The sequence below is a fragment of the Furipterus horrens genome, unplaced genomic scaffold (assembly GCF_987537825.1).
Source record: "Furipterus horrens unplaced genomic scaffold, mFurHor1.1.pri manual_scaffold_5, whole genome shotgun sequence".
Taxonomy (NCBI): Eukaryota; Metazoa; Chordata; class Mammalia; order Chiroptera; family Furipteridae; genus Furipterus; species Furipterus horrens.
In genome coordinates, this window is record NW_028327175.1 from 161,882,110 (window position 1) to 161,893,564 (window position 11,455).

The 11,455-nt window shown below is 46.8% G+C and overlaps 1 pseudogene; it reads right to left on the bottom strand.

The window, feature by feature from the left end:
* Positions 1-608: 608 nt before the first annotated feature.
* On the bottom strand, positions 609-10,157 carry LOC150010253 (AP-3 complex subunit sigma-1 pseudogene; annotated as a pseudogene).
* Between the last annotated feature and the right edge of the window lie 1,298 nt (positions 10,158-11,455).

Below are 11,455 nucleotides of genomic sequence, written 5' to 3' on the forward strand. Positions count from 1 at the left end.
TCTTTTTTTTTTTTTTGAACAGTGATAAAATATACTTTCATTTACTTTGTTGAATAAGAGGGTTGTAAAAAAAAATTGCTAAAGGAGATATCAGGCAAACAGAAAGGAACTTTAAAGGCCAGTTACCTTGGAGTTTATTTAAATTAAGAGGAAAAGGTCATAATGTTTCCATGTAATACATACTTGACTTTAAATAACAATTGTGACAAATAACAGAAAGAATTAAGATATGCCGTACTTGTGATCCATACCAAACACGAGCATTTTGGGTTGTACATTACTTAAAGCAATGCTTCAAAAGCTTTTCAAACACTTTTTGAAATACTGTTGTAGCCAATACATAGAGACATGCCTTCGGTGTGCCTAGGAAGGCAGTTTAGAAAGAAAGGGAAAAAATCACACTGAAACTACTCAATTTCTTCAAAATCACTTGAGCAAGAAAAACAACATTTACCCACCATGTTGATTTCACACAACTTCTATACAGTACCTTGACTTAAATCCCAGAGCAAAAGTTAAGACTCCTTCATTTTTGGTAAATAACTTCATGGCAAACTTAGATGGCTTTCCCTCCTGGATTTTACCTGCGAGTGGCCTTTTAATTTCTTTTATTTGAAAGAAGGCAGGTTTGGCACTTTGTATGGGCATCACCAATGTTAACATTTCTTGAGATCTTGAGAAGATTCAGCATCTTCACAGCTGATACAGCGCAGGCTGGAGCTCCCGTTAAGCCAGGCTCAGAGTTTCTCCAGTTTATTTTGGGCATCAATTTGAGTAACTATCTCATTCATGTTGGTCTCCAATACCATTCCCCCCATCACCATTTCTGCAAGAATATTGTGAACCTTGTCTAATTAAATTCAGTTCATGAACCTTTTCAAAACACTTGTCAAATGTTTCCACAAATACTTGAATTAGATCTAAAATGCCAAGTAAATTCACTTTCTGAAGAATCCACACAGAAGACAAAATATCACATTGCATAATGTCTATAAATCAGTTTGTTGTCAGAGTCTCCAATTAATGATCCTCCTTCTAGGAAATTACAAAGATGTTCATCTCTTAGTTGCCAAATGAAATGTCTCCCTGATGACTTGCTGTTGTGTATCTTCATGGTAAGGCTTCCTGTGATTGTTGAAGATGAGGATCGCCCTGATCACAGCTGAGCTGGACAGACCGGGTGGGCACTGGGGACCAGGGTGGCGTGGGGAGGAGTGGGGGTTGGCAGGTGCGCAAGCCTCGAGGGGCAAGCCTAGCACGGTGGGGCCTGGGCCTCATCCAGCAATTCTTAAAAGCCAAGTAAGTTGACACAGAAAGGTGTCTGGGATGTATTTTTGAGTGAAAATGAGCATTGCAAAATAATACATACTGTGTAAATCATTTATGTAAAAATAAACTCTACATTCTCTGAACACATTTAAGCACAGAGGAAGGTCTGAAAAGATTTTAAATTAATCATAGAGGCTGTCTCTGAGGAGGGGAGGAGATTAAAAGAGTGGTCAAGAAGGACTTATACTGCACCCTTCTGGAGCCCTTATCCCGGGTCCTGCAAGCCTGTCCAAGTTCCCAGACCCCCCAGATGGGATGCAATTCCTAACCCCCAGGGCCCGGGACATGCTGCGCTGCTGGCATCCTGGGTGGGAATTCTGAGTGCTTGTGAACAACCAACTTCCCATCCACTGACAGTAAAATTGTTCCAACCTCTATTTATTAACCCTCCCCAAGGTCCAGGCGCGACCTGGCGTCTCACCCTCCCAGCAGCAGGGTGGGTGTTGCAGCCAGGAAACAGACTGCCAAGAACCGTGGGGGGGTCTGAGCTTTTACTTGCAGGCTAGTGGTCTGCTTGCCAGGTCTGTGAATGCTGGCAGAAGACACAAGACTTCAGGGACAAAAACAAAGGACTTGTCACTCCAGACCAAACAGGTGACATGAACTCCATATCTGTACTGGTTCCCTTGCCCCCTTGTCGCACACGCCATCTGGGAGGCATTTCCAGGTGGATGCTGTGGCTCCAGTGGGTCTGTGTCACAGCTGAGGAATCCTGAGATTAGGGAACCCCCCATCTCACAAGAGGTCTACTAGCAAACTGGCCCAACCTTTGCCCTGGACAGAGACATTGTTTTTATTACCCTGGAAAAGAAACAAATTTGCTAGAGAGGGGGGAGACTATTTCTATATTCCCAGAATGTTTGCTAAACACACATCCTTGAAAAAATAGTCCAGAGCAAAAGCTGTCACAAGACTTGCAGAAATTCCAGAGGCCCCAGGAGAACTGTCTTCCAACATTGACAGACTGGGGAAGTGGAGCACTAACAAGCTGAGACACCTCCCCAAGGTCACAAGCTAGACATAGCAGAGCTGGGGTGATACCAGGTCATCTGACTCCAAAGCCCTTGCTTTTTCCTCTCCGCCTCCATGAATAGACGCTGACCTAGCCTGGGAGTCAAAGAGCCACAGACAGTATTGCTTCAGAGGGAAAATCCACTCTGAGGTCCCAAGAAAGATCTACAGAATCCGTCTGTGGCCTGGGGACCAAGTACCGCCCACCTGTGCCTGGCTTGACACCACCCCCGGGAGAAGAGAAGAGAAAATTCTGGGTGAGGTCAGAGAGGAGCTGAAAATAAGGAACCAGCTTTTGAAGGAGGGATAAATGCCCTTTTTCTTTTGCGGAAGGAATAAAATGTCAAGTCATTCCATATTTACTTAAATGTGAAATTTATTTATGGCGCAAAAAGAGTTGGTGTTGGCTTTCAGAGCCCAACCAGGAAATGGTTGGGACTTGTTTTTGTCTCCCAGAGTGTCCTGTCCCCTGGTGACCTACCTGATCTGATATTTTAGAGTTGAAAGCTGCTCCCTGCCCCTGGTGCTCAGGCCTCCCCTAACCCACCTTCTAGGCTCTGGAGCCGTCTCCTCCCGCCTGGAGAAGAGGCAGAGAGGGGGCAAGTTTGTCACTGGGGTTCCTCTATGGTTTACGCTCCTCATCTTAAAATGGGAACACATATGCCTGCCTCTCATCTCCCTCATTGATAAAAAGCAACAGCAATAATATGAGCTTTTAACTTGGTGAGCTGCTAATATGCGCAGCTGTGAGGCATGAGGATTCTTATTTACAGAAAGGGAAACTGGGGTCCAGGAACATTGGCAAAATGGGCCACTGGCACATAGACACCCTTGAAGAACGTCTGCCTCCTGTCATAGTGCCCCTCCCAAATTCCTTCTGGCCACCAAGGGAGGCACATCTTTAACACCTACTCCTTTGAGTTCTGTCTGAAGTTGCACGAGGTTTATATAGTCCGAGGCTTATGTGGGGCTGAGGCTGGGGTCTTATTCTACAGACGGCAAGCTGCCTTCCCCAGGAGCTGCTCTCTCTGAGACCCTTTATTGTCTTTTATCTCATTTTAATCCCATAGCAGCCCTGAGAGAAAGAGAGCTTTATCTCAATTTTATGGGTGAGGAGACTGAGTCTTGCATGCTGGGCCTCCTGGCTGGTGGGGGTGAGAGATAAGATTAGAGCACAGGTCCTACCCTCTAGGCCTGGCTTCTGGGCTCCACACCATAAAGCCTCGGAACCAGCACATGTGACTCGACCTCCTTTCCCCTGTGCCGCATGGGGACAAGACGCAGCTCCTTGCCACCTGAGATGCTCAGGGGTTCTTAGTTCTCTTCAGCTGAACTCTGTGCTGTTAGTTTGGAAAGGCCCAGAAAGAATCAGTGATGTGCCAGTCACCCACTGAGCCACAGCAGGGCCAGGACAAGCTGTGCCACCCCCACCGGGTGGCACAGGCCTCAGTGGGAAGGTGATGGCAGTAGGTGGGCTGAGGCCTGTCTTGGGGAGGGGGCAGAGGACTGTGTTCTCCTCCTGAATGAGATCAGTCCTGGGTAAATCCCAAATGAGTTCCCTTGGCAGAGGACAAAATTACAGGGTGGGGTGGCAGGGAAGGCGGGGCAGGGCTGGAGGACGGAAGAGCAGGAGGAAGCAGGCCTGCCGCCCACCCTTTCCTGCCCGGGAGCAGATGGCAGCTGTGGAGACAGACGCTTACAGCGAGGTGTGCTTGGGGGCTGCAGGCAGGGCGGGGCTCCCATCTGGGGAAAATTCCACCTGAGCTGAGGCTGGCAAGCAGTGCTGGGGGTCAGGTGGGGATGGCCCTAGGGCTACTCTGCACCCCCCAAGGCAGAATGGTGAACCGGACTCTTCTGGCCCCCTCGCCCTTCAGGCCTCATTCAGTGCCACCCTCTCAGGAAGAACCCCTGGCCTGACTGTGTGAGCAGCGTCCCTCCCGCCCCCCACCCCCTGCTCTGCTGGATGCTCATCATGCCTGGTGACTTTTAGTTACCTGCTTCATTTCAGATTTATGGTCCCAGACCACCAACCTGTGAGCCCCACAGGGTCTAGGCCTTGGCTGGTTCTACTTCACTTCTGCCTCTAGCACCCAGCACAGGCTTGTGTGCCAAAACCTCTCCCCAGCGCCCACCAAGCTGGCCAAACCAAGCGCATCCCAGCAGCTCCCACCCTCAGTCAGTCACAGGCAGAGCATGGAGGGGGTAGCCGCTTAAGGGGGAAAAATGTGAGGGTGATGAGCCACTGTTTCCACTTGGATCCATGGTGGTGGGAGTGTGGCTGACCCTGTCACGACCTCCCAGCCAGGTGCTGGGGAAACTCCTGGAATTGTGTGTGGAGACTGGGGGTTCCTGCAAGGAGCAGGTGCTGCCACCTGGTGGCTCAGAACCATAGGCAGAGCTCTCAGGAGAGCTTGGCCTGTGTCCCCTTGACTTTGAGGTGCTGGAGAATGAAGCCAGGAGCCCTGGGGGTGGCACCTGACGGCTGCATGGGTTTGAGGCAGGGCCCCAGCAACACAAACATGCGGGGCCCGTGTCCAAAGATTATGAAGCACGGTGAACACCAACCGTGGTACGTACCACGGACCCTTGATATGAGGTGATGAGTAAGGCACCTTACTGCAATGTCCCCCCACCCCACGAGGGAGGGCCTGTCAAGCAGGAATTGAGAAGAAGAAAGCTAACAACCAAAAAAAAATTAAAAAGATGCTCAGCCTCATCAGAGTTTAGGAAAATTCAAATTAAAGCAATAGTGAGATAGTATTTTTCACCTACAAATAGGCAAGAATTTAAAACAAACAGTAATACTCTGAGCTACCAGGGATACCTGGGAACAGCCAGCTGTGCGTGTTCTGAGCATGTTGCATCATCCTGTTGGAAAATAATCTGACATTTTCTTCTAAGATAGGAAATACACACTTACTTTAGCCCAGCAGCCCCAACGTTACAAGTTTCCTATGGGAATAAAAGCACCCACCCAAAGGATGTAATAAAAAGGAATCGTTTTGTGATATTGTTTGAAGTAGTAGGAAAAAAAATCCCTAGGCACATGAAAAGCCATTTCTCCATATGAGAAGCGGTTGTGTAAACATTGGCAGATTCATACTGTTGCCTATTATGCGCGTGTTAAAGAGAATAGATGAGGTATAGTTCCACTAGCTGGAGGGCAGCGTACATAGAGCTAAATCTAGCAAGCGTGCTGCACAGTTGATGTGGAAACTGTCCTGCCATTGAAGGGCGTTTAGCATCCCTTGTCCCTGTGTGCAATGGAGTTTCGCACCAGTCCTCCCCGACCCCCGCTCTAGTCATTGTCACAAAAATAACGGCAAAGCTTCAACACTTTCCAAAAATTCCAGACTGAGAACCATTGAGATGGTGAGGCCTGGTACTTTATTTATTTATCTATCTATCTATCTATCTATTTAGGAAACAAGTGATAGAAAGACGCTAGCTGTGTAAGATGTTTGCACCTGGGACCTGGGACCTGGGACCTGGGCAGGCATGGTGGGCCCTGAGCTGCGGGAAACAGGGGTGGGAAGATCCCTACGCCCTTCCTCCATCTTAGAATGAATTCACCAGGTAAAGGAGCACATGCCAGTTTTGTAATTACCAAATTAATAAATAGGAAAACATTTTAAAAGAAAAATGATGAAAGAAAAAGAAAGGAAGGAAGGAAGGAAGGAAGGAAGGAAGGAAGGAAGGAAGGAAGGAAGGGAGGGAGGGAGGGAGGGAGGGAGGAAGGAAGGAAGGAAAGAAGGGAGGAAGGAAGGAAGGGAGGAAAGAAGGAAGGGAGGATGGAAGGGCAGGCTCTGTAGACCATAGCCCCCACACAGTGCTGGCATTCTCCCTCCAGCCCAGCAGCCAGCCCCCTGATCACCACAAAGGCCTCTTTCTCCGCCGCTGTTTGAGTTGGTCCCTGCACACCTCCATGGCAGCCTCTGGCCTCGCTGGCGGCCCAAGGACAGGCTCCTGCCTGCTGTTGAAGCCTTGCTTTATGGACATAAAGATTTGCCAGCCAGTGCACCAAGCCCTTGGAAGTGGCTGTTTCCACCCACCCTCTGGCTACATCCCCTTCCCCTGCCTCCTCCTACCCCCCCCCAAGCCCCTGGTTGTGCCCAGCCTGGCTCCAGGAGGGAACACACAGCCCCTGTTCTCCCCTGGCCATGGCATCAATCATTGCTGCCAGGCCCAGGCAGCACAGCCAGGCAGCACAGCAGCCCTCACAGCCTGCACCACGGGCGTCCTCAACACCCTGAGGCCTAGAGCGGCACCCAGCGCCCCCCTCTCCTGGCCCGAGCTGAGCCTGGGTGAGACAGAGTCAAGAGCCCTGGGCTGCACCCCAGGGCTACAGTGGGGGCAATTCTATTCCTCCTTTTTTAAAAATTGCCTGTATTTAAACATGCCGTGCCTTGTTCCAGCCACAAGGACACATACACTGCAACTAGCATAAGTTAAGGCGAGGACAAGATGTTCATAATGATTTTGCTACAGACATTTTTAGTCTAGTTTCAAACAGTGAAACATTAGAAGCAACCTAAATGTCCAACAACAGGGGGCTGGCTAAGTCAATGACAGCACAGTCACACCATTGAATACTATGCAACCATAAAAATGGAAATTACAGCTGTAGAATCTAATTTATTTATAAATAGTTTTTTCCTAGAACCTAATGCCATATTTGTAGGTATGACTAAGAGTATTTTTCTAAGGGGAAGTCTCATGAAATTCTTGGAAGGACTGTAGCTCCTAAGAAATTGAGTCGCTGCCCTACAGAAAGGTGTATAAAATGTGACAAAACACTTGTGTTGTATATAAGCTCTATATGTTATAAATTCCCACTTTTATGTTTATGTAGAGTCTGGGAGGCTATGCCACAGAATTCAGTCTCCTCATTTCTGGGTAATAAAATTGTAACTGATATTTTTCTTTGTTTTTCTACCAGCATGATCTATAACCTTAGCATGCTGAGTCACAACTGTGGCTGTACATTTTCTAGCAACCAAAGGAAAGACAGAAATGTCTCTAGGTATTAATTCCTAGTCCCCATAGAAGTGACTGCTTTTGGTATTAGAGAGGCTAGAGTTCTCTGGAGAGGCAGGTGGTGTGGAGGAGGGAGGTTGTTTTATAAAGAGTGTGTGATGGGTCCCCTCCTGCTCCCTGAGGACAGGGTGCTGGTCAGTTTTGATGTGGGGCTGAAGGGTCTGCAGATGTCAGATGGTCTGAATGAGAAATGCCCTGCAGCACCCCTCTGCTGGCCCCATTCTGGAAAGAAGCTCACTCAGCCCCTCACAGTGGAGTGGGGTGAGATAGGGTCAGAAACTGTTCATCTTTCACAAGGAGAGACAGGGACACATCCCAGAAAGCAGCTATTCATGGTGTACTCTCTGGCACAGGTAGCAGAACGTTTGGGGGTTACTGCATCAGAATACACAGAAAGCTATTTACTGTGCCCAAGGCTAGAAGCTTCCTACTCCCCACCCCAGGGGCGCATGGGGGTGCTCTGCCAAGGGAGTGGGTATCACTAGCACACAAGAGGCTCCAATTGTCAACAATAAGTAAATATTTAAACAGTGAGGAGTTCCTGACAGGTGCTAAGAGGTTCCTAGCACATCAGAGGAGAGAGAGAGAGACAGGCCACCAGCTCCTGCTGAGATTTTCCAGGACAGGCAAACTGAAATCACAGTAATCAATAGCCACAACAACAGTAACAAAAGTTATATGCTAGGACAGTTGTCACGAACCAACAATATGGTTATTTATTGCTGAGTAACAAATCACCTCCAAACTTACTGACTTAAAGTGACAGCAATTATTTTATTCTCTTTCATGATTCCTGTGGGCCAGAAAATCAAGGACAGGCTCAGTGGGGTGGTTCTGGCTCAAGATCTCATGAGGCTGTCGTCAGATGGCGCCTGGTACTGGAACACCAAGAGACTGGCGCAGCTGAAGAACGGGCTCTCTCTCCATGGGCTCTCTTCACAGGTGACAGTTGAGCTTCCTAACAGAATGGTGGCTTCAGGACTGTCAGCCAACTTACCTGGCAGCTCAGGCTTTAAGCCTGAGTGCTCTAGCTAACCAGGCAGACCTGCGTCATGTGTTTCTGGCCAGTGCTGGAAAGCATTGGTGTTACTTCTGTTGCATTCTATTGGTTATGAGCAAGCTGCAGGTCCAAGAGATTCAAGGAGAAAGGGCCTGGACATCATCTCTCAGTGGGAGGCATGTGAAGGTCACTCAAGAACATGTGGATTGGGAGATGCTGCAACCATCTTCGAAAGACATAATTTTCCACATGGAGTCCTCACCAATATCCAGGGCAGTCAAGACAACCTGAGGGAGATGGAAGCCCTATAATCTTCAACCCTTTATTGTACATTTGACATTGACACCCATGAACTATCTTTTATCTACACAAAATTCAGCCATTTCACGGTTTAGCTGACCCCCACACACTTTGAGCTATGATGACATAGGGGCCCTGAGTGTCAGCCAACAGATGGACTTGGGCAGTGGCCATTTTCGTCTGAGTTTTGGGCAATTCTTTGACTAGAGTATTACCTATATTAAATAATTTTTTAAAAATCAGTGGAAAACAGAAAAGTGAACCTGCTGATGGGAATAAAGAAAAAGATGTGGACTCCCACCCCTAAGACAGTGGAGGCTACAATGGAATCAATAGGGGCTCTCATTGCCCTGAGTTGGGTGGTAATTTGTCTTGGGCCAGTTGGCCATGAGTTCTCTTATGAAGAAAAAGAACAACAAAAAAGTAAGTGAATGTGCATTAGTCAAGTATTTTTGGTTGTGACACTGTGTCTGAGATATGCTTTGAAATCTTCTAGCAAACAAACAAAAAGCATACATTGGAGGAGGGGCAAGACTGGTTCTGAGATGCTAATTGTTGAAGCATGAAAGTTCATTATACTCTTCCCTCCATTTCTGTGTTTGAATCTTTCCATAATTAAAAGTAAAAAACACATTAAATATTGAAAATACTGTACATTGCTAAGATTTGCATATAAAAGTCAAACTATGAATAATTAAATTCCTGGAAATGTCCCTCTCATAGCTATTATACATCCTGTGATTTTTATAAGGATTATCAGGGCCATATTTATATAGACATCAATAACCATCTGTATTGATACTCATAATTCCACTGTGCAAACAATGCAGAATTTCCCTTGTAAGAAAAGTGTATTATATATGTGCACCAACAAAAAATAATCCTAATCCCTGAATTCAGAGCCCTTGAAGCAATGGGGATGTGTTTACAGAGATACAGGGGTTGGCAGTGGGAGGAGGAATCTTTTGTATGGTTTAAAATTTTTTGCCATTGCAGGTGTCATTTTTTTAAGTTAATTGATTTATTTAGAATAAAGAAAAGCTATTAAACACTATCGGCTGTTTCTCTATTTTCCCTGTAGTATATCTTTGCTGCCTTTGGACTAGTTTTGTCAGCCAAGGGAGCAAGTATCAATAGCAAACAAGAGGTAGCAGGCATCAAAAATTGAGATAATAATGGAAGAGTAAATTTAAATACAGTGAGCTCTGACCATTAGCTTACTACCACTCCCCTCCCCAGCACCCTCAGCCCCAACCAGTACACACCCTCCGCTTCCCCTTACCACTTCTGACTTAAAAAACCCCCTTTGTTGGATTTCAATTCCTGGACATGTCCCGGGCATGGATGGAAGAGACCTGCCTAACGCAATGACTGGCGCGCCATCTGGTGGCGTCTTGTGGGAGTGCAAGGCCTTGTTCTCTGAGCTCACAGAAGCCGAGCTTGAGCTTCCACTAGAGGCCGCAAACTCCTGGAACTCCATAGGCCGAACCTGGATTTTAGATGCACCACCTATAAACAGACAGATGTATGGACCACAACGTTTAAAGACGTTTTGACTATGTTGCCAGCATTTAAAAATCTGGATGTTTTACATAAAAATCCAGATCTCTGACTTCTTTTGCAAACCAGATCTGAGGATGACGGGGGCTGAGGTCTGTCTGGCCTCTACTGCAGCCACTTTTGTTTGTCTTCAGTTTGTCCTACACAGGATCCCTGCAGCGTGTGTCTCCCAAATGCTCATGTCCTCTCTGAAACTCAGAATGTGGCCTTATTTGGAAATAGGGTCTTAGTGGATGTACTAAGTTAAAGGGTCTTGAGATAAAATCATCCTGGGTTTAAGGGTGGGTCCTAAATCCAATGACTTGTGGTGTTAGAAGAAGATGAAAGGACACTCACTGAGAGACATAGAGGAGAACGCCATGTGAAAATGGAGACAGACTGGAGGGATGTGTCTGCAAGCCAAGGAATGCCAGGGACTACTAGCAACCACCAAAAGCCAGGAGAGAGGTCTGGAATGAATTCTCCACTGAAATTTTAATTTTGGGCTCCAGAACTGTGGGAGAATAAACTTCTGTTGTCTTAAGCTACCCAATTTGTGGTAATTTCTTACAGCAGACCTAGGAGACTAATATACAGTCCCCAAAAAGTCCTCATTTTTCTACAACATCCACTTTACAGCTCCAGGGATGGAGAGCTCACTACCTGCTGTCTTATGATGGACTAATGATTGGAAAGTTCTTTCTGCTGAACCAATGCATAACACAAATGACAAAATCAGGTTAGAGTCTATAAAGAGCAGAGGGAACCCTGCTCATTGTGGGATCAGGGAAGGCTTCCTAGAGGAGGTGGCATTTGAACTTAAAGAATGGATATGATTTTTTTAAAAAGGAGAAACAGGTGTGGTGGTAGGCATGTTCCAGAAGAGGACAGAGCAATGAAAGTCCCAGAAGTAGTGAAGTGTGGGCCATATAGAGAAAAACGTATTCATTCCTCTATGAATATTTATTCACTGAGCAACGAGCAGTGAGCTTAGCTGAAATGGAAATGCGTGGCTGGGTGGGATCAGTAGGTTGGAACTAATAGTGAAGAGTTAAGATCTTTAAAAATCCTGGGCTCTCCAGCATGCTAAGTAGAGTGTGTGACATTTTTCTACATCCCTGTGATTTTTTCTTCAAAAACTACTCTCCTCTCCTCTTATGTAGAGGACTGTTGGTATTGTATCTTTCCAGGAAGCTTCCTGTGTCCCTTCCTCTGGTAACAGACCCATGTGCTGGCTGC